The sequence below is a fragment of the Eumetopias jubatus genome, unplaced genomic scaffold (genome assembly GCF_037043125.1).
Source record: "Eumetopias jubatus isolate StellerSeaLion01/CBP00866 unplaced genomic scaffold, mEumJub1_p1.0 scaffold_7, whole genome shotgun sequence".
Lineage (NCBI taxonomy): Eukaryota > Metazoa > Chordata > Mammalia > Carnivora > Otariidae > Eumetopias > Eumetopias jubatus.
This window is the reverse complement of record NW_028274813.1, coordinates 82,514,373-82,538,580: the sequence shown is the minus strand read 5'-3', so window position 1 is coordinate 82,538,580 and position 24,208 is coordinate 82,514,373. Positions and strand designations below refer to the sequence as shown.

The following is a 24,208-nucleotide window of genomic DNA, read 5'->3' as shown; positions in this document are numbered from 1 at the left end:
CTAGTGACATGGGCATGCAGATTTGAGATGCGGAGGCTGGAAACCCAGGGTAAAGTGAGGACTCCAGCTTGCCTTCAGGGAGTCCCGCGCCAGGACCGCATGTGGATGGAAGACTGGTTGGGAGTGCTCACTTGAATGCTTTTGTATCGGAAGCAGCTCAAAGTAGCTCAATGGTTTTTTTTGTTTTTAATTTTTTCTTTATCATGGTAAATATACTCAATGGGCTCTAATGTCACCTGGAAAGATCACTTCTAGGTTTCAAGAAACAGACATGTTTCTTTCTTGAATTGAATGCTTGGATCATTCATCTATCCAAAGATTTGGTGGTGTGGTTCTGACTGTTCTCTTTTTTGTTGTTTTGTTCTTGTTTGTAATAAATACAAGTTCTTGTACATAAAACAAACAACCAAAACAAAACAAAACAAAAGATTTGGAATACAGACAGAGCCATGGCATTCTCCTTTGGTTCCTGTTCTGGAAAGAGCATTTTCCTGGTCACTTTAGCAGGTTCTGGAGGAGGTCACAGATGTGGGCGGCAGCTGGTGCCCACTCAGAAAGGCAGGGATCCTTGAACGGCCACAGCTTTCCCACGAGGAATTCAGCACGTGTGAATCAATCTGAAGCCACATCACACCTCTTGGAATGTCAGCCGCTTATGAGGCCTTGACGCTGGCAGTCTACCAAATGCTCCCTGTGGGCAAATCCACATGTGCAGGAGCCCCAAGGACCAAGGCCTTTGGAATGAAATATACCTGCTGAGTTGCAGGCAAATTGTGGGCAGTCTCCCACTATTTTGGGGAGGCTCTGTGCAAGCTACCTAAATATTTTGTGCCTCAGGGCTCTTCATTTATAAAACAGGGTTAGTAAAGGCTGCCTCACAAGGCTTCGGGAGGTTTAAGTGAGTAGAGCCCCAGTGAATGGGGGCTGATTCTCTTTTCATGTTACCTCTCTGTGCACCTGTTTCCAAGCTCATTGGGACGTGAGCAGATACAAATCCAGGAGAGATGCCCAATACCTTTCCTCCAAGATTTGCTGCTCAAGGGGCCATGCCTCATTTGGGGGACCTGGGCACCTCACCACCTCTCCATTATGTAGACGCTTTGTGGTTTGGTAAAACACCCTCCTCCCTCTCAGCCTTTGGCTCCCAAAGTCCTCATTCTGCAGTCCTGTGCTTATAGCCTCGCAGATAGACCCTCTGTCCCTAGATTAGCTTCACTGATGGTTTCACCCTCCCTGACTTGTTCTGTGAACTCAAACTCTTTTGCAGGTGTAGGGATGTACCTGAGAGCTGAAGAAGAGTGGGCTAATACTTTTATCCCCAAACATCCCTCTCCCCGACTTCCCCAGCCCCAAGTGAGTGCCCAGCTTTTTCTGCAGGAATGTGTGGGGACAGCATCACAGCATCGTTAGCCAATGGTAAATGGCTCTAGGATTCCCCCTCCTGAAAACAAGTTTTTCCCAGAGGCAGTAGGAAAAGTCTGAGGAAAAAGAAGGACGCCACAGAGTCCTAGGACCCTAGGTTGTGGTAGTGAGGGTGGGGAGCTGCTGGAAGGAATGAACTGAGCTCAGGTTTTGGAGGAGGGGGGGAGTAGGGCCAGAAATCAGAGCTAATGGGAAATCCCCACCTAAACAGAGGCTGGCTGCTAAGACTCATCCAAAATGTGGTGAGACTAACACTGCCTGGGACAACATGATTGTGTACATAGAAAATCGAGAGAGATCTACATACAAACTATTGGAATTAGATAAGTGAATTTAGAAGGTCCCTGATTCAAGGTCAATATACAGAAAAAAATCAGTTGTATTTCTTCATACCAACAACAAACAAATAGGAAAAAAAATTTTTTTTTTTAAATATTCTGTGGTACAATGGGAAATAGATGTCTGGTCTTAGTTTCCTGTTCCTAGCATACAACTCCTAACACCCTTGCAATCCCAGATGGAAAGAATGTTCCAACTTTCGGCCCTGCCCCACCTCTGGGGAGGGAGTGGGGCTGGAGATTGAGTTAATCATCAATGGCCAATGCTTTAATCAGTCATGCCTATGCAATGAGCCTGTGGGGTCTGTGCTGACTCCAGGTAGTGCCAGAATTGAACAGAATTGTTGAAGAGCCAACTGGTGTCTGAAAGTTGGAGAACTGGCAGCAGGAGGAAAGAAACCCTTCTTATTTGCTGTCAGAAGTGTTACCAGGGAGGGATGCCTGGGTGGCTCAGTTGGTCAAGCACCTGCCTTCAGCTCAGGTCATGATCCCAGGGTCCTGGGATCGAGTCCCACGTTGGGCTCCCTGCTCAGCAGAGAGTCTGCTTCTCCCTCTGACCCTCCCCCCTCTCGTTCTCTCTCTCTCTCACCCTCTCTCAAATAAATAAATAAAATATTTAAAAAAAAATAAATAAAAATGTCAAATACCTGGAAATAAACCTAATCAAAGATGTGCAAGGTCCCTACATTGAGAAGTAGAAGACATAATTAAAGAAATTAAAGAATGTTCATAGATTGGAAGACTCAATGATACAAAGATACCAATTATTTCCAAGTTAACCTACAGATTTGTTTCAATCTCAGTCAAAACCCCAGCATATTTCTTTTGGTAGAAATTGACAAACTGACTCCAAAAGGTACAGAGAAACATAAAGAATCAGGAATACTAGAGACCATCTTGAAGAACAAGGTCGAAGGATGACACTACTAGATATCAAAATTTATGAGAACAGTACAATAATTGATATAGTGTGGAACTGGCATAGGATTGACAAATCGCCCAATGGAACAGAAGAGAGAATCCAGAAATAGATCCATTCATAGAAGGTCACTTAATTTATGACAAAGCTGACATTGCAATACTGTAGGGAACAGATGATCTTTTCAAAAAATGTAGCTGAAACAATTAGATATCCATATGGAAAAAAAAAGAACCCTGAAAAATGAATTCATGCCATACCCCAATTAATTAATCAGATCTAAATGTGAAAGGTAAAATAATACGCTGGAGGCAGTGATGGGGGGATGGGAGAGGGGGAAACCCACAGTCTGGCCATCACCTGCCCCAGGTCCAGTGTGGGTGACTACATGGGGGCCCAAGTTTGGTGGGCTCTCCTGGAACCCTTCACATGCTGGGGCCAAAACCACCACACCCATGGGTCCCAGGGATAAATTAAACTACTAAGGTTTTCTTTGTCCAAAGCAGAATGCTCAATGGCAAAGGTTAGGAGTAGGGGATTCTTTCTAGGATTCCTTCCTTCCTTCCTTTCTTCCAAGATTTTATTTATTTTAGAGGTGGGGGGTGGGGGGAGCAGAGTGAGAGGGACAAGCAGGCTCCACACTGAGTGTAGAGCCCGACACGGGGCTTGATCTCAGGACCCTGAGATCAGAACCTGAGCTAAAACCAAGAGTTGGATGCTTAACCGACCAAGCCACCCTGGTGCCCCTCTAGAATTTCTTTCTAAGTGTCTGCCTTCAGCTCAGGTCATGATCTTGGGGTCCTGGGATCGAGCCCCATGTCAGGCCCTCTGTTCAGCGGGAGCCCGCTTCTCCCTCTCCCTCTGCCTGCCACTCCACCTGCTTTTGCTTGCACTCACTCTCTCTCCACTCTCTCTCTCTCTCTCTCTCTGTCAGATAAATAAATAAATAAATAAATAAATAAATAAATCCTTTTAAAAATTAAAAAAAAAAAATAAAGAATACAAAACATTTTAGAATAAAGAGTGATCATGAGGTCTGAGTTTCTAAGAGACACACTCACCCGCTCAGGTATCCAATGTTGCCCAGTCATTAGGTGTGAAACCCCTGAGATGCAGACATCCTGCATCTCTCCAGCAACGGGGCCTGTGTCCTTGGAGCACACCACCCGCCCAGACAGAGGCCTCGATTTGCCATTTCTAGGTCTCCATTTTCCAGCCCAATTTCCTACCTTCTGACCCAAGCCCAAGGGCTCAGGGGCCGAGGGAAGGTGGTTGCTGCATCAGCCATGAGGCCATAGTGGTAAACCAGCCCGTGCCAGCCCTTAAAGTTGCCATCCCAGTATCTCCATCTCTTTGCATGCACACTCAATTCACCTAGTAGAGGCGCTTTCCTCAAAGAAGATACCCTGAGGAGGGAGGAGGAAGGAGGAAGGAAGATGATCTTCCCTCGGAGAGCCAGTCCCTGCCTTTCCTTCTGCCTGGCCTGATAGAAATCACCTGGACCTGACACTCTGAAGTAGAAACAGCCAGAAGCAGAGCACCAGCTCAGGCTCAGGGTGCCCTCCACTGCCCCAGCCCCTCCTGTCCCAACACAGGGGAGGGAGATGCCGGTTCTTAGGCTGGGATCCATCCTTGTGATTGAGGAATGCTTTGAACTTCCCTCTTCTGAATGGCCGCAGATGTCACCTGCCAGATGTCATCTGGCCCCAGCCTGGACCAGAGGGGGATGCTCAGGACCGGGAGGGGGAGAGCCCTGCCCAAACCAGTTTGGGAAGGAAGCTCCCCAGGCACAGCTCCTGCCCAGGCTGCTTCCTTGAGCCAGAGGCTGGCAGATGGGGAGCCTGTCAGTTCCTGGCAGAGGCTTTCTGGAGGAAATCCTGCCATGCCCAGCTCCCGAGGGTGGAGCTGGTGGGAGAGTTCAGGGAGCCACAGGCCTGGCGTCACTGATGGGTATGGCTGTCATGTCCGAGAAGCAGAAGCCACAAAGGGAATGTGCTCGGCTCTTTCCAAGGATCAATTCATTTCATTTTCCCACCAACCCCGGGGGGGATAGGAATTACTATCATTACCCACAATTCTAGATGAGGCTCAGAGAGCCTAAAACACTTGCCCAAAGGGACAGAATCAGGAAACGACTGAGTTGGGGGTCTGAACCTACATGTGGTTCCTAAGCCCCTGCTCTGTCCCCCATGCTCGTTCTGACGGAGTTGGACTGTTCTTCATCTCTTTCCTGGGGGTCTCCATGAACAGCCGTGGGGCTGAGCAGCCGGGGTGGACCCATGGGAGTGAACAGAAGGGGGTGGCCAGGGCCAGCTCTCTCAATCAAGATTGCATGTTTTTTTTTCCTGGGCTCATCTGTGAGTCAGAGGCCAGAGGAGATCAGGGTTGTCCTGACTTATAGGCTGACCCTTACTTTGTTTGGCATCAGGTTTTGCTTTTGCCCTGCAAGGGGTGGGTAAAATGTTCCAAAGTGCTCATGTTAATGGCTGTGGCATCAGGGCCCGGCATATATGAGAAAAGCTGTAGGAGCAGCAGGAGTATATTCTCTCCAGCACAGATCCACGGCCCCTCGGTGGGGTCTCAGCCTGAAGGCAACCTGCAGGCTTGGCTCAAGGAATGGTGGGCAGTGCTCTGTGGCTGACGCTACTGTTCCATGACTCCAAGGGGTCTGGGTGTCGGCCCCCTGGAGCAGGGTTCTGTGGTGAGTCTGGTCTAGGGTCCACAGTGGGAATAAGCAGAAGAACCGCAGTGGGTGCATCACCCTCTTAAACTGCTCCCCTGGCGGGGAGGAGACATCCACCTGCCTGGGCCTGGAGTGCCAGAGCCACCAAGCTATTTCCCCAGCAGTTGTGGTGTCCAACGGAGTCACCTACCTTACCTTCCACGCCCAGCTTCGAGTGGGGTTTGGCTATTGCCCCACATCAAATCCCTTTCAAAGGAAGGATGTGTAGCCCACTGAAGGGATCCACAAGAAAGGGCTGCTGGCTGGGGAGGTGGCTTCCATAAAATGAGTCCAGAGGAGTTTGCCGCTAATCTGGGGGGTGGGGGGGTGGCAGGATTTGGTTGGTTGTGTCAGTCCTGAGATCTTGGTAAATTCTTAGGAATGAGCTGGTGGGATTCCCCTCCTGTCTGGGTGACTGGGAAAGAGGCACCATGGGCCCCACTCCAAGTGCTAGTAAGTCAGAGTGGAGGGACACATGGGCTTTCTCTGAGGGAGGCTCGGCACCTGCTTATCTCAACTGAGCGCTGGCTTGGGGTGGCCCCAGAGAATGGGGTTCCTGAGTTTCTGCTTGTGACCTCGGCCTACTTTCCTCCTTTGTAGGCTGTAGCACTTCCAGTGGCAATGAGGGAATGGACCCATTCACCTCTGCCAGCTTCCCCAGGTACACGAGGAGCTAGAACAGGGGGCAATTTTAGGCATTTGTAGTAAATACCCACTCAGTCAATCATCACTCTCTTAGTGTAGGCACTGTGCTCTGGGCTGATCATGTCACATACAGGATCTCCTCCCCACAAGCCTATAAGGAAGGACTACTACTGTACCCATTATGCATGAGGAAACCCACGTTCACAGAGATCGAGTCATTTGCCTAAGTAAAGCAGCAAAGAAGAGGAAGACCTGCATCCATCTGACCTGATGTGAATGCTGCTGCCGGCAGATGTCACCCGCCGCCACCCCCACCCCGTCTCATTCTCAGACCCATTCATGATGCCTTGGGAAAGGAACTATTCTAGACTCATGATGCTGAGGTAGGTAAGCCCCCCAGTTCTTTTTTTTTTTAAGTGGGCTCCATGGCATGGAGCCCAATGTGGGGCTTGAACTTACAACCCTGAGATCAAGACCTGAGCCGAGAACAAGAGGCGGATGCTTAGCCGACTGTGCCACCCAGCACCCCCCACCCCCGGCCAAGCCCCAGAGTTCTGTAGCACTTAGAAAGTTACCTCCACGACTGCCACCATCTGGGCACAGAGTGGCCTAGAAAGGATCATGTCATCTCCAGGGCTGGGCCCTTCCATCCAGAGATCTGTAGCTGGGTCGCCTGACCTCTTGGTAACCCACTTTGGGAACTGTCATCCAACACAGGCTGCTGTGAAAAAGGATGGGCCTCCCTGGCCCCGGTTGAGAATATCGTGGACAGAAGCTAGCCTTTCACTGAAGTGTTCTTATTGGCCAGGAATATTTTTCTCAAATGTTACGTTCTGGAGTTTGTTTAAATATAAAAGTATGTTATTCATTCATTGGTTCGATAAATTCAATTATTGTACATCAACTCTGCTCCGGGTTCTAGGGACTGTGGTGAATAACACAAAATTCTTGGTCTCATGCAGTTGGGCTTGCTTTTCCGAATAGATGTTGCTAGATGCCCCCCCCCCCGCCGCCCCCGATCTGCACCACCTTCCAGAAGAGATGGTGGTGCACATGCTTGGGGACTTGCTCATGGGGTCTGGCCTCTCCTCTGTCCCTGGCCAGCTTTCAGTCATTCAGTGGCAATCCTGACAGGGACGTGTCTGTGGCCTGCTAGAATACATTCAGTGATGGGGAGCTCCCCCCACTTCCTGAGGCCCCTGCCCTCTGTCCTCCCTCAGCCTCTAGCAGGGGTCTGGGTCTGCCGTCTACCTCTCTTCACATATGTGACATGAGTCAGGAGACTCATTTCCTAACCCCCAAGTCTCATCAAGGGGGAGGGCCTGAAGAGAATTTCATGGGCTTTTCTACCCAACGGTCACCTGCAGGGTGGCTGGGTCCTAGAGCCAGGCTGGGCCCCTCCCCACCATTGCTCGAGGGCTTCGTAGGATCTGCCCAGGGTCTCCGTGCTAAAGCATGCAGGGTCCCCAGGATGCTGAGCAAGACCTTGAGGTTTTGCTGTCGCACTGGAGAGGCCCAGAGAGAAGCTGAGTGTGCAGGGCAGAGGGCATTATGCACATAAGCCCAAATGCCTGGGTTCCATGCACTTGTCATCATTCCCACAGTACAGGTCCCAGCGAATCCCCAGGGGAGAGATAATGGGGCTGTTGTTGAAAAGAATATGATAATAAAGCTCGTTCAATCTCTTGTGTCAACACTCCAGCTGAATGAGAGGCCAAAGAGCCAGGCTGGCCAGCCAGGAAGGTCAATATTGACTCAGGCCCGCCTCGGCCTACTAATGCAGTGCTGTGGTCCAGCAACAGCTCAAGCCAGAGCAGCCCTCTGACCACTGTTCACTGTGCTTAGAAGCCACAGCGTTGGGCTTTCCCGGGTTCGGAGTTATCGCCAAAGCAAGAGTAAAAAAGGCCTTCCTGGAAGGGCTGTAGGCCGAGTACTCGTCACTCTCCCCGATTTTCAGCAGAGGTCTGAATCCCCATCACAGAATACTTAGAGGCTGGTGGGAAAGAACTGCTAGAGTCCCTAGTCACAGGCTTAAGGCCCCTAATCACACAAAAAGATTATGTTTGGGGTGCCTGGGTGGCTCAGATGGTTAAGCGTCTGCCTTCGGCTCAGGTCATAATCCCAGGGTCATGGGTCCTGGGATCAAGCCCTGCATCAGCTCTCTGCTCAGCAGGAGGCCTGCTTCTCCCTCTCCCACACCCCCTGCTTGTGTTCCCTCTCTCGCTGTCTCTCTCTGTCAAATAAACAAATAAATCTTAAAAAAAAAAAGATTATGTTTAATAGCTCTTAATTTTCTATGTCTCTGTGTTGTTCCCCTCTTCGCTTTATGCTCACAATACTGCGAAATGGGTCAAACCTGCTTTACTGGGTGCATCTTAAAGATGACAGGTGGCTGGGGAGAGGACGGAAGGGACCAGAAAGGGAATACGCACACATACGGGTATAAAGTGCGTAGCATGTGTCAGACACTGTGCTAGGTGCTTCTTTGGAGTGCATTTAATAGCCACAACCCTACAAGCTAGGTATTATGAGCTCTGCTTTATAGGTGAAGAAACTGAGGCTCAGAGAGAAAGACTGTCTAAGATGGTAAATGTGGAACCCAGTGTATTCAAACCCAGTGTCTCTAAGCTTCTCTAACATGCCTGGCGCCCAGAGAAGTCAAACGACCTGCCCCGGATCACACAGCTGCTGAGGGCCGAGCTAGGACTAGAAGCCTCAAGCCAGAGGCTCCTTCTGCCTGAGGCAGCCCTGTGGCCACAGTGTGTCCAGGGTATCCCATGGACATGTGAGTCCATGTGACACATACAGAACATGCTTCTGTCTCTGCCTCCAAAGCTGGACCCTCTTCCAGAAATAGCCCTTCCCCCGGGCCACCTCACTACCTGCCCTCCAGGGACCCTCTGCCTTTATTCCCATGGCTTGCTCTAACCCCTCCACAATCTCCTACCACAGAGCCAGACCATTCTCAAAGTTCTCCAGGAGAACTCAGGGCTCGGGTAGTTTAACCTTTCCTAAGTAATAATTAGAGGCTTGGGGAGATGGCTCACAACAGGGGCTGTTCGACATTTATTATTTATCACCGGGACTTCTCACAACTATCCTCTGAGGCAGGCTTGATTGCCCCGTTTTATAGGTGAGGATATTTGAGTTTGAAGAGAAGTAAAACAACTTGCTTAAGGAATAGAAGGCAAAGTCAGAATTTGAACCCAGCTCTTTCTGATTCCAAATGTGTTCTCAGCTACTGTCCTATGCACGGCCCGAGGAGAACTCGCAGTATTACAGTATATGCTGCAACAGTTCCAAAAGGCCCAAGCACAGACATAGACTTGACCCTCCTCTTTTTCCGACCTAGAAAAACAAGTCAGGGGAGGCTAAAACACACCAGAATAGGACAAGATACAGAAAACTCAGCCCACACCCCAGGAGCTCTTCATGTCTTAGCCCTTGGTGTTCCTAGCAGCATCTATATCCCAGATGGGATGCCACTCATCATCCACGGGTGTGGGAAAAGCTGGATCCATTTTAGCAGGTTGGAGATCTGGGGAATGAGCTAGCAGGCTGGGATGGGCCGAACAGCACCTCTGCCTGGGGCTGCCTCCTGGCCTGCTCAGCACAGACACTGGGCCGGCTACTGACCTTCCTGTTTGGGAGCTTCTTTCCCAAGCAAGAATTCAGTGCACCAGCCTTGGTGACACTGTCTCGCCCCAGACAGGCATCACACATGATGACAGCGGAGGCTGGGCCAGGGGCAGGCAGGGCATCTGCCTGGGGCTGGGCTGGTGGAAGTTACAAGGCACATCCACTAAGTTTGGAGAAATGGCACCTAGAAGGGACCACTGCCCCTGCCTAACAGTACCAAGAACATCCCAGGAGGGCCACCTGCCTGCCCACTGCCCCTTCCAGCCTGTCCCTCAAGGAGGTCTTGAGAAGGCTCCTGGATACCTTACGGGGCTGAAGGTTCCTCACTCACCTCCTGGCCGCCTTCCTCGCCTCCTCTTCCTCCGGACTCCTCACCCTTTCGTGGGCAGCGCTCTCAGGCACCGAGGAGAGGGAAGACTGAGGACCTTCCCCGGCCAGTCCTCCGAGGCCTGGGTGGAAACAGATCAGAAATTCGTTGTGACAAATGTAGCATGTGTCTCTGTGGATTTTGCGACTGGCCGGAATCCAGAGCATTCGGAACCGCCCCAGGCCTGCCTCTCGACAGAGCCACCATCTCAGGTACGAGGGGAGGTGGCGGGCTCCCCGCACGGCGCACGGGGAGGAGGGGCGGTGGGCTCAGCACCGCTTCGGGCCCCTGTCCCCCCCACCCCACCGCGCTCCGACTCAGCGCGGCCACCGGCCCCACCTCGCAGGCCCGAGTGGGGCGCCCCCTGGGACGCGAATCCCCCGACCCCGCGCCTCAGGCGCCCCAGGCGCCCCAGCCGCCCGGCCGGAAGCGGCGGCGCACACGCGGAGGTCGGTCCGCTCCCGGCTGCGCCGGCTGTCGGTCCCCGCGGCGCTCGGGGCCCCTCCGCCCCGCGCCCTCCCCACGGCCACTCCTGGGTGCACGGGCCGCCGGCCAGCCCCGAACTTTGGGGACGGAAAACCCGGGGAAAGGGGGCCGCGCGGGCGGGAGTCCTGTTCCCGCGTCCCGGCCCCCGCCCGGGGAGGGGTCGCCGGCCCCCCGGGGTGGCCGGGGCACCCACCTGCCCAGCGGGAAGTCCCTGGAGAGCTCTGGGAGGCCGCGGGAGCGGGGCCCGCCCTCCGCGGGAGGGACCTCAGCGCCGGGAACGGCGAAGAGAGGCCGCGCGTACTTGTTTGCGCAGCGCAGGCTTCACCTGGCCGCGAGTTTGATTTCAGGGTGTGGCCTCAGGTAGGACAGGGCGAACACAAAGCCCGGGAAAAGTCGCCGAGGGGTGCCGGGGCCGCGGCCGGGAGGCTCTTCGCCCTAGGGGCGTCCCCCCTGCTCAACCCTTTTCCTCTAATCACTCGGCTCCAGCTCTGGTCGGCCCTTCGCTTTGGGGCCCTGATCCGGGGCGGGCCCCCTGCGACCTGCCGGTGGCCCCGTGGCCCCTGGACGGCCGCGCAGGGGCCTGACCTGGATTATCGGCTGAGCGCCTCGCGGTGTAATTAACTCATTAATTTGCATTGCAGATGCACATCTGGAGGCCGCGGGCCGACTCCTCCCGGATACCAGAGGTGCAGCGGGGCGAGTGCACCCACCCACATACGCTGCGGAGTCTCAGCCGCAGTCCCCAAACCTGGCATCTTGGCCTGTCTGTCCCATCTGGACAAGGCCCTAAGACTGTTTTGAGGTAGTTCCCATACGCCGGCAGGAAAGCCAAGATTTAAAGAGATTCCAATTCCCTTGTCAGACCCGGCCCAGTTCTGAGAACTTCTGCCTCAAGATTCCCCCCCCCGCCCCCGGGGGACCTTCCGGGCGCCTGCACTCCCAGTGAATGGGCCTGGTTCCAGAGCTGGCATCTCCTGGTTGTCCCCAGCAGTGCCCTGGCCTAGGAGCGGGATGGCCATTCAGAGTGGTGGCTCCCTCCTGGCTGCCCTTTACCCTGCTTCTTTTGAATTAGAGGGTAGCTATGTTGTAGGGGAGAGGCAGGGCTACCAGTCTGTCTCTTCCCTAAACAAGGAAGTGAGCAGACCCTTGCTGTCCTGGGCTTGGGCCCCCAGAGAGGGCTGTATCCTACGGAGTGCTGGGGGGATTCTGGCTTGGAAATTCAGTATATCTAGACCTGGAGTGGCTGCCCCAAGCAGTGGCTGGATGGCTGCCAATGTCACAGAGGGGACTGAGGACAATGCTGGAATTTTTGTCACTGTTGGGTGCCTCAGACTTTCCTTATTGAGTTCGCTATTGCCATGTCTCATCTTTATTCACTGATTCTTTAGATCTATCAATGCAATTTCTAGATAAAGCATTTGCATATGTGCTCTATTGCTTATGCATGATTTACTGTAGGCACCTGCCAAGCCCAGCTAAGGTGGCTAGTGGGAATTCGCCAGCCCCGAACACCTGCAGCCTGTCTGGCTACACCACAGCCCCCCCACCCCTACGGAAGGTATGTGGTGGAGATGCTGTCCCTGGTGAGCCCTGGGTTAGTGTGTGGAAGCTGGGCAGCTAACTGCAGGACCCCCGCCGCCCTCCTCCGTGCACTCATACTTACATTTAGTCTCTGCTCCTTTCCTCCCCTCCTCCTCTTTGTGTCTTTCCCAAGAAGATTCCTTCTCTTTCCTCTGACAGGGCAACACTGAGGCCTGACCCCATGAGCCAACCCCTGACCTCCTGTGGCCCCTCAGGAAGCTGCCTGCTGAGCCTAGGCTGAGGGGGGCCATGTGGCAGGGAGGGGGCAGCTTTCCCCACAGAGTAGGTACCTAGCCATGTGGGAACACTGGCTGAAAACTGGCTACCGGAAGCAGGTTGTGCTGGGTGGGAGGGTTCGGGAAACTGGTTGTTGAGGATTTGAGATGAACCAGGAACTAAGCTAGAAGGAATGGCATGACGTTGTTGAACCTAGAATCAACACCCTAAATTATTTTTTACTGACTCAACAAATGCACACATGAATTATTTTCTTTTAATACAAATAACTTACAAAAAATACAAATAACTTATATACCAAAACCAGAGCTCCAAGCAGTGCTTTTGAACTGTTGAACTATGATAAAGCATGACTGATCATTAATATTATCACAGTTGAACTGGTATTTAATTTGGTTTGAATCCAGGCTTGGGTGTCCCAGAAAGGCTACTAGTCAAGTCCCATCCTCACCCTGTAGGAGTGAGTCTAGGAAACCCTGGGGTCCTTTGGGAGCAGAGATGGGGTTTGGGGCCTCAAGAGTGGCAGAGACTCCCCAATATAACTGACCTGGAAGGTAATGAATCCCCCATCTCTGGAGGTATTCAAGAACCCAGATAACTATCAGTGGATATGCTAGAGAAAAAGTTCCCATCCTGGATACTAGACAAGACTAGGGGACCTCTTGGGCCTATCCCAACCTCAACTTTCTGCACTTCCAGTCCCGTCTACAGGTGGGTCTGCTGCACTGGGTTGGATGACCCTCTGCAAAATGGGACAATTGGGATGTGCAGAATGGGTCCTGAGTGATTAACTCCCCCACCCCCCACACCCCCCATCCTCCTCTGATCGACGCCTGACTCAGCCTTTCCCAGGCAGTGGCAGGAATAGTCTGGGGGACAGTGTCTCCTCCAGCAGCCATGTGCCTCCCTCTGGCCCTGTTCCCAGGTTGCAGTGCTGAGCATGGGGAAAGGGACCAGGCACAGCCTTATTTGAAGAGCCCTGGTGGCTGGCCCAGGCTTCCTGCTTGTCCGTGCACTGCCATTCTACGGAGCGGACAGGAGCTCTGTACAGGGACACTGACAACTGACATTTCACCGTGGGCAATGCCGTTGGAGCTCCTCCAGTTCCGGGGCACTGGCCAGCAGAGCTGTCTGAGAGGGCAGCGGGGCAGCCCCATGGAGCAGGGCGGGTGCTGCCCAGCAAGCTCTCTCTTAGCCTTTGGCTCTTGGGGCCTGTTGGAACATCTGCACCTACAGCCAGGGCTGAGAGCCCAGGTTAGGGCCAAAGAAGAAAGATACAGATCTGCTTGTGGTTTAGAAACAAAAACACATTATCCTTTCCCTGTACCTTTCTGCTCCGTGACTCGAGAAGCTTCCTGGGGATCAAGAAAACTGCTGACAGGCTCACTTACTCCTTCCAGGGCTCCTTCCTCTGGGTGCCTCTGCCCTCCTCTAGTAATAGAAATAGCAATGCCTGCCAGGTGGTGAAGATTTACACCTGTCTCACTCAAGTCTTCACAACAGCCCCAGCACAGAAGCACTGTACTATTATATTCTCACTTCACAGGCGAGAGGAAACAGGCCGAGTGGTTAAGGAACTAGCTCAAGGTCTTGTAGTCACTGAGCGGCGGAGCCAGAATTTCAACCCAAGTGTATCTGCCCCCGGTTTGTTCTCTTATCTGGGCTGCTTAGAGGTCCCTGGTTCCAAAGACTGTTGAGTATGACCTGACCATGTGGGGTCAAGTCCCAGGGAACAGTTTGGGGGGAACATTGGCCTCCTTGCCAACTCTGACCACCACCTGGGAAGGGTGAGTCACGTGACACAGAGTGTATGTGGGGAATATCCCTCCCCCATTTCTGAGAAGGGCATGAGGACCCCCACGTGGCGGTAGGTATGTGGGGCAGAGGGGGCCTCAGTTTCTTCCACCCTGTCACTGAGTCCCCTGGCTAGGAGCCAGGTGCTAGATTTCCTGTCATGAACCAGCACCCTGCTTGAAGTCCCTGCATCAAGCCCTCTGTCCCTCACAGACCCAGACTAGGCCTGGTGTTCTTGGGCCCACATGCAGCACTGGCTGGGCCAGTGGGCACTGGCATACCTGCTTGCTACTTGGCTGGAGGAGCTCCTGGAGCCTGGAGCCCGGGCCCCAGGAAGGGTAGCTGCACACTCACCCTGCAGCCCTCAGCCCCAAGAGAGAAGCACACTTGGGAAAAGACCCCTTCCTCTCCGTCTCCTCTGGGGTGCCCAATACCTGTCCCTTCCTGCTCGTGGGGCAGCCTGGGCCAGTGCCCCTCACCTGATAGGACCACCCATCTGTTTCTGCTGATGGGCCTGAGAGGCAGGAGCAAACCTCTGATGGTCTGGGAGTATGAATGGAGGGGCCCTTAGGCAGGAGAGAGGTAGAGGGTCTTGCTGCAGAGACCATGGGTTCTTGCAGGATTGGAGCCCTGTGTCTCTTTAGGCTTCCAACATGTCTTAGTCTCAGTTTCTTGATGTGTATAACAGGGGAAACAGCATCCCTCTCTCTTAGGAAGGGGATGGAATGACAAGGCTAAAGCATGGGGGTACTGGAGTCCCGAGGACCTGCACCCCCAGACAGGGTGAGAGGGGTTCTTGACCTTCACCCTCATAGCTGCTGAAGCCAGGCGGAATCTCCCCTCCCCCTTGCCATGCATGCACACAGCTGCTACAGGGAGCCATAGAGCCCAGTGTGGTGCTGCAGGGGCAGAATTCCAAGGTTCTTCCAGGAGAACTTGCTACTAGGTCAACCCAATCGCTCTATCCACTACAGAGAGAGAGAGAGAACCCTACCCCCAGGTGGCAGCCCTGCCTGGGCCCAGTTAGGTGTTTGGGAAAAGCCTATGGGACTCACCTGCCCAGCGGCTGGACAGATGTGTCCTTGTGCCATCCTGAACCTTAGCGGAGGTGAACCATACCCAGAAGCCTCCAGCCTCTCTCTGCCTGCCTTTTTCTCAAGTTCTGCATCTGTACTAGATTTTCTATGCCACTGGGAATACAGAAGCCTGTCCTCCCCAAATGCAAACTGACACTGGAGGCTGAGCTTGCCTGACCTGGTGATGTGGATAAGCTCTCAGATGGAGGGGCCACTGTCCACCCGCCTCAAGGGACCGAAGCAGGGATGGAGCTGGCTGTGGTACCCTTCCCAGTTTCATGGGGGTAGGAGCTACCCTGGGGAGGACTGGAAACAGAAAGGGCCACCTACGTGCCAAGGACACTCATTTTAGAGACATGATGAGTTCACTTAACATCTTCTCACTGTGATCGTTTTGCAGCCCTGGCTCTTAATGGGCTCCAAAGTTCCATCCAAACGTCTGTTGCTGGCAGTTTCGCTCTCTGGCTGGCATTTTTGCTGGCAGAACTAACAGCTGGAAGCTGCTTGAATGGAAACCCTTCACTGTCCTTTCCTCTCTCTTCTGAGCCTCTCGCAGTTGTCCCTGGTCTAAGGCTGGGTCAGGGCCTGGCTTTCGGGAAGGACAGGTGAGTGGGGGGAGCAGAAGGCTTGTGCCTGACCCAGTGAGGGTCCACACCAGAGCCCCAGGGAAGGGAGGAGTCTGAGGAAACATGCTGTTGGTTGCCCAAGCCTGGTCCACAACCCTCTGGGGGGCAAAACCTTAGCTCTAAATGCACAAAGTTCACACACTCTGGGCTGTGGCCTCTTGGGAGCATTGATTCTGGCTATAGTACTCCCCGAACTCTGCCTTCTGCATCTGCCCCGGGTCGGTGTTGGAAGGCATGGCCTGTCTAACTGCCACTTGGCTGGGCTGGCTCCTCTTTAGAGGGGTCTGCAGGGGCCCAGGCAGCTACTGCCATCCGATCGTGGGGGCTTTCCTTCCTTAGCCTCTGGCCCACGCCTTGACTACCCCAGGGATGGTGCCTGTGGGAACTTTATGTGAACACGGACATGGCAGGGGTCCTCTCCAGTGGCTGGCACAATGGCCTTTGCCGGGATGATGGACCGTGTGGGGCCAGCTCTTCCTGTCTGATCGTCCTGTCCTCCACGGGAGCTCTGCATGCATGCTCACTCCTGGCCTTGCCTTCTTGCCTCTGGGCCTGGCTTCGTCCCTCCCCAGTGTATGGGACCCCACATATCTGAATCCCAAACATACCATCTTCCAGCAAGACCCACTATAGTGGAACATAAAAGTCTTCTTGTCCAGCTTGGGCCTGGTGACAGGCTGACAGATGACAGGCGGCAGGCCTCCTGCTTCTGGGACCTAAACTCTGGTGGTAGCCGTTGGACATTTAATTTCCTGCCTGGGCTCAGAGTATATACCGGTGAAAAAACCACCAGAAATAAAGGGTCTCCTGTGTGCCTCCTCTCACTTCTGCCCCAGAATCACTCTTTCATTCCTAGATAGCTTCATCATTACTTTCTTCTCTGGCTTCAGACGCCGCCAGCCTTATGGTTAAAAGGTAAAATGCTTTCCGGGACAAGGAGAACTTAAATCAATCCATTTACGAAACTTAAATCAATCCATTTACAAAACTTAAATCAATCCATTTACGAATTAGCCGGATCTGTTTATCAGAGAGTATCCCAAGGCGGGGGCGGGGCGGGGCAAAGCCTCTCCTTGGGGGGCACTGGGGAATGAACTTGGGCTGAGCTGGGGCTGCATGCTGAGCAAGATGCAGGGGTGGGGAGGGACTGGGGTGGTGGGTGTGGCAGGGCCAGCCCCCTATTAAGGCAGGAGGGACAGATGAGCATCAGGGCCTGTCTGGTTCTTAGTGTATTGGGCCAGGCTGTGTCCTCAAGCCATCAGGTTTTGCTTGCCCCTGCTTGGGGGTCACCTTTGATGCTGCTGCCGACAGAAAGGCAGCCTGGGTAGTGAGGGAGTACAGCACTGGGAGGTAGGGACCCCCAAGGCCTGAAACCAAGGCTTTGCCACCAGTTAGCTGTGTGATCTCAGGACCCACTTTCCTTCTCTGGGCCTCTGCTTCCCTCCATACAATTATAGGGCTTGATTAAACATTCTTAGGGACTCCTTTTGGCTTGAATGTGCTACAGCCGTCCAAGATGGTGAGCTTCTTTCGGGGGCAGTCCTTTCCTCCTCTGCACCGCACCTCACTGACCCCGGACTGCACTCTGGATGCCCGTGAGGCTGTGGAATAAATGGTCCCCCCCCCCCCCCCCGCCATGCCTTCCTGTGCAATTCCTCATCTGAAGTTAAAAGAAAGAAAATGGAGGCTGGAGGCTCCAGGCCAGGAAGCTGAAGCAGAGAACCAGTCCTCCCAGTTTTAACCCTGCTGCTGCTCCTGCAGCCTATAGGAGCTGGGGCAGGCCGGCAAGCAGCACCTTTACTTACCTTGAGTAAAGTAAAAAAAAAAATAGCTGGTTGCTATTTGCCGCGGGGCGGGTGTGTGTGTGTGTGTGTGGTGTGTGTGTGTGTGTGTGTGTGTGTGTGTGTGTGTGTGTGTGTGTGTGTGTGTGTGTGTAGCAGACTGGGCTGGGTCCCTGCACTGGAATCAGAGAGCAGAACAACTCACTACCTGACCTGGGTGTGTGTGTGTGTGTGGTGTGTGTGTGTGTGTGTGTGTGTGTGTGTGTGTGTGTGTGTGTGTGTGTGTGTAGCAGACTGGGCTGGGTCCCTGCACTGGAATCAGAGAGCAGAACAACTCACTACCTGACCTGAGCTTTTGGGACCTGCTTCCCCCACCACCCAGAGGTCCCCCTCTCCACGTCCTGATCAGCCTGAGTGTGCAAGAGAACACAGATCTGCCTCCACCCACTTAGCCAGTGGCCCCGGGCCTGAGTGCTTTAACACTTGGGCAAACCAGAGCCAAGCAGAACAACGTCTGCATTTCCTGACAGAGGCAGCACTTCGAGGGGAAAAGGTTGCCACAGAAAAACCCACCGATGTTCCAAAAAAAACCCCATCATTGTCTTCCCTCTGTAAAGACCTGGGTCTCTGTACTGCCTTATAATGAGGTTTTATAGAAAACGCTGGCCAGCATGGATGTTCCTTTGCTGGGGCTAATGGTGCTCCATGCAGTTTTGGGGGACGCAGAACCCATTTTTTGCATGCGAATTCCCCCCAGCATATGAAAGTATGTCATGTTCTGGGACATACTTTGTTCTTGTTCTTTTAGGTGAATAGAACCTGGGATTACCTTTCCCAAATCCATAGAACAGATAACTTTGGCAGAAAAAGCATAAAGTCTCTGAATCTGCACCTTACGGTTCCTGGGCATTTCTAAGTCACTTGTCAGAGTGATCAAGAAGTCCCCTCTGGTCTCCAGTCTGGCCCCTTGCGTGCAGCCCCTCCAAGTTTGTGCTTCAGATGGGGCTCATGAGTACATAGTTCCTCAACGAGTCAGGGCCCCCATGTGACAAAATTCTAGACTCAAAGAGGGGACCAGGCCTCTTGATTCCTTCACTGTCTAATGCCTGTTTTAAGTCCTCAGGACCTGAAACTAGACCCCATATGGAGAAGGAAACTCTCCACAGACTCAAGTCATTCCTTAGAGAAACTCAGTGACAGACAATTTGCTATTCAGGAAAAACTGGAGTTGGTACCACATTGCTTCCCAGCGTTCTCCCTCTTGCATTTGTATATCTCCTTGAGCACGCATCCTCTGCCCACTGCTGTTCAAACTGCTTCTTCCGTTGCCTTCCATTCTCAACAAATCTGTTTTTGCCCATCTTTGTTAAGTTCTATGTTAAGATCCATCTCCCAGTGTTGGTCGAAATTTAGAAATTATCTGGGCTGGATGGGTCATGCCTGACAGCTTCAGCCACGAGTCTGGGGCCCAGGGTGGGCAAAAGAATGCCACCACCCTGTGGCCAATCAAGGCTCTGTAGCTCAGCTGGTTTCTGGTGGGGTGGGCTCCAAGCTCAGCTTCCCTTTCCACTCCTCTGTTGAAGAGCTATTAGCTCCCCAGGAGAAGGGCTTGGTCCTTCCTTTATCAGCACTTTCCCTCCCTCCCTGTCCCCGCCACCTGTGTTTTGTACTTAGTAGTCAGGCAGCTCTGTTCCCTGCAAGCCAGTGAGCCAGGACCAGGTGCCAATTGCCATCTCCACGTCCTGCCTTGAACCCACGTCTTGCCAAGAACAGACAAGTCAAGCTCCCCCTTTATCTCACATCTCGCGTCTCACCTTAGCCCTGAGTGGGCCCTCAGGCAGAGCTCGGAAGGGGGCAGCATCCAGTCAGCGTGCTCCCCTGGGGCAGCAGGGCCAGCTCAGCTTCAGGAAGTGGAGAGCTCTTTCCACCTCCAAAGCTTCCATTTTCCATGCTCCATTCCAACCTGTTGGCTATGCCTGTTTATGAGGTTTGCTAGCAACCTTCCTACTGCCCAAGTCAGTCCTGAATCCTGTGTGGAGGGTATCCTACGGGAAGGGCTCTGCTTCAGGCCACAGGACAGTGCACCCAGGACACAGTGTGTTAGAAGCAACTCTGGGGGCGCCTGGGTGGCTCAGTCGTTAAGCGTCTGCCTTCAGCTCAGGTCATGATCCCAGGGTCCTGGGATGGAGTCCCGCATCGGGGTCCCTGCTCTGCGAGAATTTGCTTCTCCCTCTCCCTCAGCCCCTCCCCGGGCTTGTGTGTGCTCTCTCTCTCTCTCTCTCAAATAAAATCTAAAAAAAAAAAGAGGCATCTCTGGGACTGTTTGGGTAAGGAGCACAGTGTCCTAGTGTCTCCACCTCTTTCCTGCCCAGCCCCCCCTCCCACAGAGGTGGGCAGATATAAGAAAGCCAGCCATCCAGAGCCCTCCCTGAGCCCTCTTAAAAGCCCGGCAAACTTTTCTCCTCCTGCCTGCCCCTTATGCCCCCTATGCCCTGCCCTCTATCCTCCGCTTCCTCCTCACCTAGGCAGCTGGTCTGCTCTTTGTCCGGCACTCCATAACCTCTGCCACTCTGCCCCCAGGTGGGTACCAACGGCTGCTCAGCTCTGCACCCGTGGGAGACCCCTAGGCTTGGAGTCACCTTTTGCAAGGAGGCAAATGTCCCCACAGCTGGGTCATTTTCCTCATACTGGAGCCAGGTATAGAGATTAATTGCATGGGAGACATATAGTTCATCTGGACTCCAGTCCCATGTGCTCCTCCAGGACTGAGGGCATTCTTGGTCATCCTTGGGAATTGTGCTGAGTGAGCTTTGCTGTGGCTAGAGACCCCAGACCGGCCTGCCCTTTCCCTGTGCCTGGTACATCCCAGAGAGCTCAGCTCACAAAGAATCAGTCTGTCTTTGGAAGGGACTGAAAGGCCTGTGTGGCCCCCACACTCCACCTTGTGCCCATTCTCAGGTGTGCAGAGCTTTTCACCCTAGTCAGGTGTTTCCAGAAGCCTTGCTCCTAGTGCCAAGCCCCTCCTGGTTAGGCATGCCTGTCAGTACGGTTCCCAGGTTTGGCACTCCTAAGCTGCAGAGGGGACCACTTGCTTGGCCCAAAGGCCTTATTCCTAGCTAGATGAGCTTCTGTGGGGCTCTCGGGCAGCCCCAAGTCCATCCTCTACTCCTGGAACCCTGTTCCCACCAAAACCAGCTCAGGGAAAGACCCCCAAGCAGGATCCTCCAACCTTGCTCTGTGACACCAGGGAAAGAACAAACTGTACCCTGATTTGTCTGGCTTCTCGGCGGGGGCTGTGGGTGGGGGGCAAGCGTCCCCAAGCACTTTAAACCCCAAGCTCAGTGGGTGTGACCCCCTGGAACCAACCAGGTCCTTAACCCTACAGCAGAAGTGGGGAGGCTGAGTCCTGTGAGAAGGGATGGTGCCTAGCCAGGAAGCCCCCTCCCCCCCAAACCTGACCTGATGCCAAGTTTCAGAGTCAGAATCTCTGCCAGGTCAAACTCTGCATCAGGGCGTGACTGGGAGCCGGGTCCCAGTACTGCTCCATAAATATTTGTGGGATGAGTAGTTGAGCGGAATGTCCCAGAGGTGGTGGGGTGAGAGGGGCCTCCCTGAGGGGCGTCCCGGTGGCACCACACCAGCTTGGCCCGGCAGGAGGGGGAGGTAAAGGCAGGAAGAGCAGAAACAAGCATTTCTTCCTCCGGCCAGGAAGCCAGAAGCCAGCTTGCACGGGGCTGTTTCAAAATCAACCTGGAAAAGCAGCGGCAGGTCAGGTGGGGTGTGGGGGCTCCTTCTCCTAGAAACCCGCAGCCTCTGCCACTGTCCTGGGCGGTGGGCAGTCTTGACGCTTGCCCCCCACCCACAGCCCCGCCTGGGGAGCCTGAATCCACCTCGGGCTGCAGGGACCTTACCGCGGCCACTCCTCAGGGGGCCGTAGGGCCTTGAGCTCCTCACTGCAGGCCGGTGCTTGTCTCTAGCCCAGGAAGAGGCACTCCCTTCAGGCAGAAAAAGAGAAAAAGGAAAAGAAGACAACCTCAGTGCTTCGCTCGTGGAACCGCTTCTCCTGAAGGCTCCTGGTTGGTGTCCTGCCTCTGTGGGCACACAGCCTTCCTCCCCCCGGCAGCTTACTCACCGTTGTGCCCGGGAGGCTGCCAGCTACACGGGGGAGGCGGCCCACGCCCCTCTGCCTGACACACTGGAGCATGCTCCGTGGGCACTGGGGGGCTGCGGGGTCTGGCCTGGGCCCCGGGCCGGGCAGTGGCCCCCAGCTGGGGCCTGAGTATGGGAAAGCCATGTCCCGACCCGCACCCCGCTCGGGGGAGTGCGTCCTGTGGGCTGGGCAGAGGACACGACACGGTCGAATGACACAATTTCTAGGTAGGAGGCTGTCTCCTTAGTTCCCTGGGGCTGTCAGAAGAGGGAACAGCTGAGGCCCTGTCTGGCCCCCCCACCCCAAGGTTGGCTTCCATCCTTGGCCTACCCCTCTGGACCATTCCCTACTTCGAATTCCTCCCGTCTCTCTGTCCTGTGGGCTCAGAGAGGGCCTGGGCCTGTCTGAGCTGGAGCTGCTCCTCACCCCGTTGAGGCGGGGTGCCTGGTGTCCCTTCTCTGCAGCGCCCAGCTCAGAGCCTGGGTGGGCCCAGCATCAGTTAGGATGAACTGCTGCCAAGTCCCCAGTCCCCAGCCCTCTGTCCTCGGGGGGGGGGGGGGCATGCTCACACACACACACACACACACACACACACACACACACGTGGGGCCACACCCAGCACGGAGCCACCTACCTGCCCAGGCCAGCCTAAGCCAATCCAGCCTTGCTCTCCGAATGCCACTCTGACCCTAGAAGCCACTCATGTGCAGCAGTATCCTGCGGGAGGGGAGTTCAAAGCCAGCCCGGGAGGACTCCAGTTAGCACAGATCGCTCTCCCCTTCTCTCCTGACACGTCCAGAGGACACGGCAGCCCGATCACCATATCTGCTATTGCACTTGGCCGGCCAGCATCTCTCTCCTGGAACCTCGGGCCCCCACAGCATCCTCCATATCCTTAGGGGGTGGCAGCCGATTCCTGATAGGTCCCATCTTCCTCGGAGCCCAAGGTAGAGAGGGGAGAACTAGAAGGGGTGGGACCCAGGTGCAGCTCGGAGTTTCCAGCTCCCAAAATAATCAGATGCGAAAGGGAAGGAAGAAATCTCAGGGCCAGCAGGTGAGTCAGTGCCAGGGGGCCGGCTTAGTCACCTGGATGGCTGCTCCCAGCTCCTGGCACATCAGGCCAGTGCCCTCCCCCATCTGCTGTCGACAGCAGGGCTGTCAAAGGGAGCGTGGCCTTGGCCGGGGAGCGCCAGCTGGCCCGGGGCTGCCTGGCAGGCTGGACCGTGAGCTCCTCAAGCTCCTCGGGCTTCCTTCCCAGCCGCAGCGTGCCCCTCCTCCACCACGCACCCAGGCTCACTTTGGGATTTCTCCATTAAATCCTCAGGCAACGACCTGCTCGTTTGGGGCGCTGAGCTGCTCCAACGTTGCTTGGCAATTTTGATATCGTCGGGGGTTGCTATGGGGAGGAGGGTGATGTCATTGACACAAAAAACCCACTGAATTTACAAATCAGCTGGGGCTGGAGCTATTTATAAAAACACGTTTTTCCCTGCCTTCCTTGACTGAGGGGGAGGGAAAGGAAGGGCTGCCTGCCAGGCTCAGTGGAAGCCTCCCCCAGCCCGCAGAAGCCAGACCCACCCCCCCGAGCCCCCAGGCTCCCCACACCACAGAACTGGCTGGCCCTGGCCGCAGCTGGGCCAAACTCCCCTTGCAGGGTCTCAGCTGGTGTTGCCGTGAAGGGCACGGGGAGGGCGGCACACGGTGGGTGCTAGGCAGCATGGGCTCCAGCTTCCTGGGTTGGCAGGGGCCAGAAGCCAGCCACTCAGCCGGACCCTTCAGAACTAGGGGCATGTGTGGGTCGGCGGCCTGAGCCCCTCTGGGTGCCCACAGGCCAGCCCCCCTGAATACACCAGGTGGAGCCTGGCCTTCCAAAATGCCCTCCTGGTTTCTGAGCCCCTCAGGCTCCTTCCCTAGCTCCTTTCCTCCTGCCAGCGTCCAAGTGTGGGGCCCCCGGTGTTGGGGCCCTGCTCCTCTCTCACCACACTCGCCGAGACCCCATCTTCCCCGTGGCTTTGACCGTCAACCTGGACAGGCTCCCACAGAACCTGTGTCTGGCTGCCCCGCAGCAGACACCACCCCCGATGAGGCAGCCCCAGCTCCGAGCGCCCACTGTTGCTGACAGCCGGATGGAGGCCACTGTCCTCCTGGGCTCTTCCCAGCCCTAGGCCCTATATCCAAGGTGGCACTGGGCTGCTCGTATTATTTTTGAGAACTCTCATAAATCTTCCATAGTGAAGCACTGTGGCATCTGGTTAAAAGCCCAGGTTCTGAGTTTTCCCAGTCCGGAGTCCACATCCCAGCTCTGCTGGTCCTCAGCCGAGTGACCTTTGGCCTGTGATTTAACCAGCTGAACTCAATTTCCTCATCCACAAAATGGGGATAATTTCACCTGCCTCAGTGGGCTGTGGGAATTAAGTGAACAAAG

General features: G+C 54.5%; 1 protein-coding gene across 1 annotated transcript in view; it reads right to left on the bottom strand.

Annotated features, from left to right (window-relative positions):
- Positions 1-23,248, bottom strand: part of PAK6 (p21 (RAC1) activated kinase 6) — a 35,966-nt gene extending 12,718 nt beyond the window's left edge. Inside the window, exons 1-3 of the mRNA XM_088024718.1 lie at positions 22,418-23,248; positions 21,545-21,628; positions 10,017-10,134 (exon numbers count right to left, since the gene is read on the bottom strand). The gene's annotated coding sequence lies outside the window, so the exon portion shown is untranslated. The remainder of the gene's footprint in view (positions 1-10,016; positions 10,135-21,544; positions 21,629-22,417) is intronic.
- Positions 23,249-24,208: the final 960 nt, after the last annotated feature.